The 7,317-nt window shown below is 34.1% G+C and overlaps 1 pseudogene; it reads left to right on the forward strand.

Moving 5' to 3' along the window:
- Positions 1 to 3,833: 3,833 nt before the first annotated feature.
- LOC149537492 (taxane 9-alpha-hydroxylase 1 pseudogene) lies at positions 3,834 to 7,079 on the forward strand (annotated as a pseudogene).
- Positions 7,080 to 7,317: the final 238 nt, after the last annotated feature.

Below are 7,317 nucleotides of genomic sequence, written 5' to 3' on the forward strand. Positions count from 1 at the left end.
AAGATAAGCATAAACACAATGCACCTAAGAGAAACAATGAGTTATACCTCTCAAGTAGTAAACTTTCAAGCAGACCAAGAGTGGAAAATGAGAATGTTCATCAAGACAAGACACATCTAAGAACAATCTCATCTCAAGTTCATATTAGGTGAATTCCCCTCATACTCTCTTACTAAAACTAGTAATTATCCCAAAAAATACTTCTCTAATCCAAGAGAAAACAACATCATCACTATCCGTAAGTATCCATGACCACCTGTAAACAATTGATTCATGACAACTCCAAATGCAACATATCAATATCATGAAATATCTAGCTTATGATCAATGTACTCAATACTAAAAAACTAAACCAAGATCAATGTCAAAGTAGTTCCAACCATGGCCTCATGAACATAAACATAAAAACATGATCTAACCATCTCAACCAAAGAGATAACATGCTCCATACAAACATACAATAACATGTCAAAACTCTAAATGTGTATCAAGAGTACACCATGACATAAAAATGAAGCCATCCTTGCACAAAGGATAACATGTCAAATGAAAGCATAAACTACACCTTTACCAAAAACCCTATTAGTCCTCAAGATGCAAACATCTCTACAAACCATGAAGAAAACTATATTCACATACCATGAAGAGCAATCTCCACACACCATAAAAATAACCAAGTGTACCATACAAATGTTAAAGACACTTCTGCAACAACATGATCTAAAACAAACTTCCAACATCTATAAACACTAAATAAATATGTCAAAAACTCCCACTCAACTGTGGTATCGAGTAACCCATGGCATCATAAAATCTATCTCCTATGTGAAGATCCTCTAGGTCTATAAACAAAACCAAAGTGTTAATACCAAGTGAAACTAAGACCTCGAAACCAAAAAGATACAAACCAAACTAAGAACTAATCCTACACTATCACCTCATCACTATCACAAGCTCCCACTAAATCGTGTATCTAAGCTATCCATGACACCATGAGGAAAAAATCATCCTCTAGCCATGAGAATCAACCAAGGCATAAAATCATTAAAGAACTCAAAGTGCACATCATGAGGTCCTCAAAAGAAACCAAATAACCATGATCCTCAACCAAGAAGATATACCACCATAACCAAATCAGAAATCCAAGTCAATGAACATCAAGGATGTACTTGTATATCCAATTATGTCATGCCAAAATCTATGAGACTATTATCACATGCATGAACAGAGCATCTAACTCTTAATTCGTCCAACCTATCATCATAAAATAGTCAACCATAATCTTCCACCATGATTGTTCCTAGTAATAATATGTCATCCCTTGCACATGAAAAAAAATCAACAAATCATATGACTTAGGGAATGGACAATCCAAATCCAAGCCACCAATCTAAATATGCATCAATAAGAAAAGATCAATGAGCAAAGACAACCCATAACCAAGCTATAAATGCAACCTGTAAGTATAGACTGCTAACAAAACTACACAATTGCATACATATCCGAATCAAACACTAATAACCATATCATCATGAGATCAATTTGAAATATGAACTTAGTATACAATGACATCAAATTTTAAATCTTCAAACAAACAATATCACAAACTCACAATGCTATCATAATAAATAAATATCATAAACTATTCAGATTAACATATCACCAAACAAATCATGTCAAACTTACACCAAATCTAAACCAATGTATAGAGCTCTGCAAAAGCTTTCTATTGATTACTCAAAGTCCAAAATCTAACTCCACATGCCCAAGTTATACCCTAATATGTGCTCAAAATAAACAACATCTATCTTTTAGGCTCTTAAAGCCTAGAAACAAAGTCAAAATCACAAAACCAAACTTGCATCATGTTGTAGTACTCTAAATTAGCTTTCCAACGCCTATAAGAAGTCTAAAATATTATTGCAATGCAAGTATGGAAGCCTTCAAAGACATAGCCACTACCAAACAATCCATATGAATAAGCATAAATCCACACATCTCATGTCATGCTTTCAACCTTCACAAGTGTTCCCTTGGCTAACCTGTCAAGCATATGTTGTGGAGCATTATTGTATTCTTGGTTGGACTAAGATTGTGTAAGGAAACTTGTAATATGTAATATAATCATTTCCACATAAACCATAATAGATCTAAAACAAATATGCAATTGAAATCCATATGCAATAGAATAAAAAACATACCCACAAAATTTGTGGTACAAGATATACCCTAAGAAACCCTCATTAAGGGAAAAACTCATCCTCCAAAAGCATCTATCACCATATATTATTTAGCAAAAATATCATTGCAATACAACCATGGAAGCCTTCAAATTCATAGTTATTACCAAGCAATCCATGTGAACAAGCATGAATCCACACATCCCATGCCATGCTTTCAACATTTACAAATGCTCCCTTGGCTAACCTATCAAGCCTTGTCTTGCTCGACCCTTTCCTTTTTTTCCTTTTGTTTTACAACAACAACTAGCCTTGTGGCTGCTTATATAGTAGCAAGTCTCACAAAACCACCAAATGGTATTACATAAACCATGTCCTAATTAAATCATGTGCTACCTAACCCATTGACCCCACATTTAATATTATAAATTTAATTCTTTTCTCCAATATTAAATAATTACTTGAAAGATTATCACAATGTTACAATACAACTCATCAAGTATATCCTATGAGAATCTTTACATGTTGTATGCCCATCTAGATGCAATATTACATAATAAATTAAAATAATACAATATAACAATATTATGCAATGTGTACAACACCCATTATCTCAACAGATTGTTCATGGATTATATTCTTAGATTGTGGTGACTCTATTGAAAGGGTGGATTAAGTGATTTTAGTTAGTATTTGATTGTGGTGACTAGACATAATCATTGATTGTGTGGCTCCTTGAAATCTGTTATTTTTAATCACATTCCTAAATAATGAAATGGAGTTGCAAATTATTTAATTAGATTATTGAACATGTGGTCCTCCTTACATCCTATATCTTTATATCTTTATCTAATTGAATAAATCTTTACCCTTCCTTCAATTTAAAACACCAAAAAGCCTCTTCTATAAAATCAAAGTACTAATTTTGCTCCTCCCATCCTCGTTGATTTTGAATCTTACTAAAAAGCCCTGCAAACATTTCATTCCAAACTTTTTTAACAAAATGTCGCTCTAAGATTAAACCATTATCAATAGACTAAATACAATAAATTAATATATTCACATGGCTGATTTGAAATTGGTTCCACAGCTTTATAAAATATATTAATGGACAGAATGACAGGACTCTTTGAGCTCCGTTTTGGAGTGGTCTGTCCTATGTATTGTATTTTCTTATTTTTAATAAATGTATTTTCTTATCCAAATAAATTTTTACCCCTTTTCAGTGACAAATTCACACAACTGATTTCAGAAGTCATGCGTAACAACTTTGAAAAAAGGTTTACCCTGATCAAATTTAGATCTCTAATTATCTATAATTTTTGTACAAGAGAATTGCCATTAATGTTCTATAAACCAGGTCAAAATTTTAATTTACAAGTTTATATTGATCACTAAAGTAATCAATATAAGTTTATTTAATATTGCACCATCTCGTCATTCTTCAACTCAATCGACAAACCCAAGAGAATACTCAAATTAATCAATCCCAGCACCACATCCTCCAATGGATCAAATTTCAAGAGATTCTTCTCTAAGAAACGAACAAAAAACACATGCAGAGATTCTTCTCTGGAACCTCAGCCAAATGACTTATTTTATATGGTTTCCCAAGTCTTCTGAGAAACAGGGTCCCGAAATCCAAGCAAAGTTATGGAACTGATATTTTCTCCTCCTCCACTTCCTTTTGTCTTCACAGCTTTCGCTCTATGTTTAGGGATTCTCTTCCTTATACTACTCAATTTCAAGCAGAAACCGTTTCAAAGGCTTCCTCCTGGAAATTTAGGCTTCCCTCTGATTGGAGAAACCCTGCAATTCTTGTGGGCACTTCGATCAAATAAAGCCCAAGAGTTTTTCGACAAAAGGGTAAACAAATTCGGCCATGTTTTCAAGACTTCATTAATTGGACATCCCACGGTAGTAGTCTCGGGATCCTCTGGAAATCGCTTCATACTCTCCAATGAGAATAAGCTGTTAACAAATTCATGGCCCTCTTCTTTCCTCAAACTCATGGGAAAAGACTCTGTTTCAAGCAAAACTGGTGAAGAACATAGGATTCTGCGTGTAGCTCTTTCGGGATCACTGGATCCCTTAGCATTGCAGAACTATTTGTCCCAAATCAATGCAGTCATTCAAGATGAGATCAACAGACAATGGAGAGGAAAAGATGAAGTAAAAGTGCTTCCTTTGGTAAGGCGCCTTCTCTTTTCCATTTCAAGCAGCTTGTTCTTTGGCATAAATGACAAGTGCGAACAGGATCATCTTGATGGGCTTTTAGATGCTGTTCTTGCCGGAACTTTGTCTGTTCCATTGAATCTTCCCGGGTCAAGTTTTCGGAGGGCTCTGAAGGCTCGGGCGGATGTGGATAAGATTCTATCTTGTGTGATTGAGAGGAGAAGAAAAGGTCTTGATTCGGCTAATCTAGATCTTCTCTCAGTTTTCTTGAACTTCAAAGATGAAAGAGGGAAACCACTCACAGATAGTGAGATCTTGGACAACATTTCATTGTTGCTTCATGCTGCATTTGGGAGCACCATTTCAACAATCACCATTATGCTTAAATTGTTGTCCTCAAATCCAGATTGCTACCAAAAAATGTCCCAAGGTATGTTTATACATTACCCATTATCTTATCTCCCTGTTTAGTTCTACTTAATGCCATAAAAGAGATCTTTAAGGAGGGTTGCTGATGAGTTAACTTAGGAAGAGTTGATGAAGAGAATGATCAAATACACAAACTTAAATTCATAATCACTTGGTATTGAGTTTTTGAACATTAATAGACCAAAAATTCTTTGTAGGAATTGAAATTCAGGAAGAATTCCCACTATTTCAAGCGACCATTTGATTTGGAAATGGATGTCTAAAAACCCAACAAACAAATTGAAATTTTCCCTCTCAACTGTCCGCTTCCTTTATGTTTTCAAATTTGCAAATCCACCATAGATACAGTGGTAATTTCACAACCATTGCTTTCGGCAGAATAGGATTGTAACTCTTTGTCGGTAGCATGGCATGGGAATGTGGTTTAAATGATTGGTTTAATATGATTGGTTCATAGTACCAATTAGAGTGGGTGATATTTAGATAAGTTTGGGTTCTTCAGTCTATCAGTATAACTATTTAGATGTAATAAATGTAAAGCAGATCATTCATTATTAGGAGAGATCAGTTGACGTGAATCATTATTAATGAAATATGGTCATGGGTTTGACCGAAAAATTATACGATTGAATCCCATGAAAACAAGATTAAAAACCATCCTAACTTAATACACTCCAGAAAACATCTCATTACCAATAAACAGATTGTATGGTGAATTCATATTTCTGTTATTTGGACCAATTTATACACTCGATCAAGTGATCTTCAGGGCCTATTCGGCTGTACCCTGCTATTAGACTAGGTATGTCAAATTTGGTCTGGGGAAGAATCTTCAGATCAAGGATAAATCCAGCATACACGCATATAGTGGTAATGGTAATTTCAGATTCTAGAAAACCCTGCTCTCAGGAAAATAAGATTACATTTCTTTGTTTGTTGGTAGCAGGTACTATGGTATGAGGAACACTAAGAGATGGGTTAAGTATATTTGAGATTGAGTAGTAAATGAGTGGGTGATTTATTGGAAGTGTAAAGTTTCATATCTATCAAATCACTTAGATGCATTGGGCCTTAATAGAACATCTTATTCTCCATATAAGTTGTTACTTATGAAATATGGGTTAATGGATTCAACTCAATAACTATACAATTGAACCGTGATAGAAATATCAGAGACTGAGAGAAGAATAAATGCTTCCCATTTATCAGAAAAAGTTTGGAGAATAAATCTGCATGCCTCATACCCCAATTACCTTGGTCAAGAGATCTTCAGGGTCTAATGGGCTGTACCCTGTTACTAGACTAGCTATGTCAACTTTGGTCTGATGAAAAATCTTGAAGTCAAGTATAAAATGGGACATGTAACTATATGACATCTTATTTATATTTAGAGATGTAGTTTAACTATATAACATCGTATTTATGAGTAGAGATTTAGTTTAATTTATTATCACTAAGTTATCTGCTGTCTTTGTAATTCAGAGCAATTGAGGATAGCTTCCAGGAAAAAGGAGGGGGAAGAAATCACATGGAATGATTTGAGAGATATGAAATACACATGGCAAGTTGCTCAGGAGACTCTGCGGATGTTTCCTCCAGTGTTTGGAGGATTTCGCAAATCCATAACAGATATTCACTATGATGGTTATACAATTCCAAAAGGCTGGAAGGTAATCTTTGCAAATTGCATTGTCTTATGAACTATATTCACAATTATCTTTACAAAATTCAATTCACATTGATGTTTGTAAAGTTCAATTCACTGTGATGGTTATAAAATTCTATTTATAAAACTGCATTGTATTCACTATGATGGATATAAGATTCTAGCGTAACTTTCAACACAACTGTTAATTCATGTGGACAGCTATTATGGACGCCTTATACAACACAAACGAAGGAAGAATATTTCTTGGAGCCAGAGAAATTCAGACCTTCGAGATTTGAAGAGGAAGGGGCAAATGTAGGTCCATATACGTATTTGCCCTTTGGAGGAGGCATTCGAGTCTGTCCAGGATGTGATTTTGCAAAGATGGAGATACTCTTATTTTCCCATCACTTTGTCAAAGCTTTCAGTGGATACTCTGCAATTGACCCACATGAAAGGATATCAGGGAATCCATGTCCTCCACTTCCTGCCAAAGGATTTCCAATAAAGCTGTTCACTAGAGAGTAGTAAATAAACAATAGATGTTATTTTCTGAATTATTTTAAATTTTGGATCAGTAGATAAAGGTGGGGTTGTGTAGTACTTGTACTCTTTTTTCTAAGTCATTGCCCTTCTTGCTGCACTAATGTTTAAGTTTAAAATAAAAGATGTCCATATATAATTAAATCTGCTTCTTCTCTCGTTCATTCTGTTTATTTTACATTCATTCTATTATTTGTTTTAGATGTTATGATTATTGGGTAAGTGTTACTTTTTAATATAGAAGTAAGCCATATAGATTTTCACAATCTATTATATTTATAACAAAATTTGAATACAACAAATGGTCAATTTGAATTTTTTTATTATCATACCTTGTAATCT

Source organism: Cupressus sempervirens, chromosome 9 (assembly GCF_028749045.1).
Source record: "Cupressus sempervirens isolate cs-2001-9-10 chromosome 9, ASM2874904v1, whole genome shotgun sequence".
Lineage (NCBI taxonomy): Eukaryota > Viridiplantae > Streptophyta > Pinopsida > Cupressales > Cupressaceae > Cupressus > Cupressus sempervirens.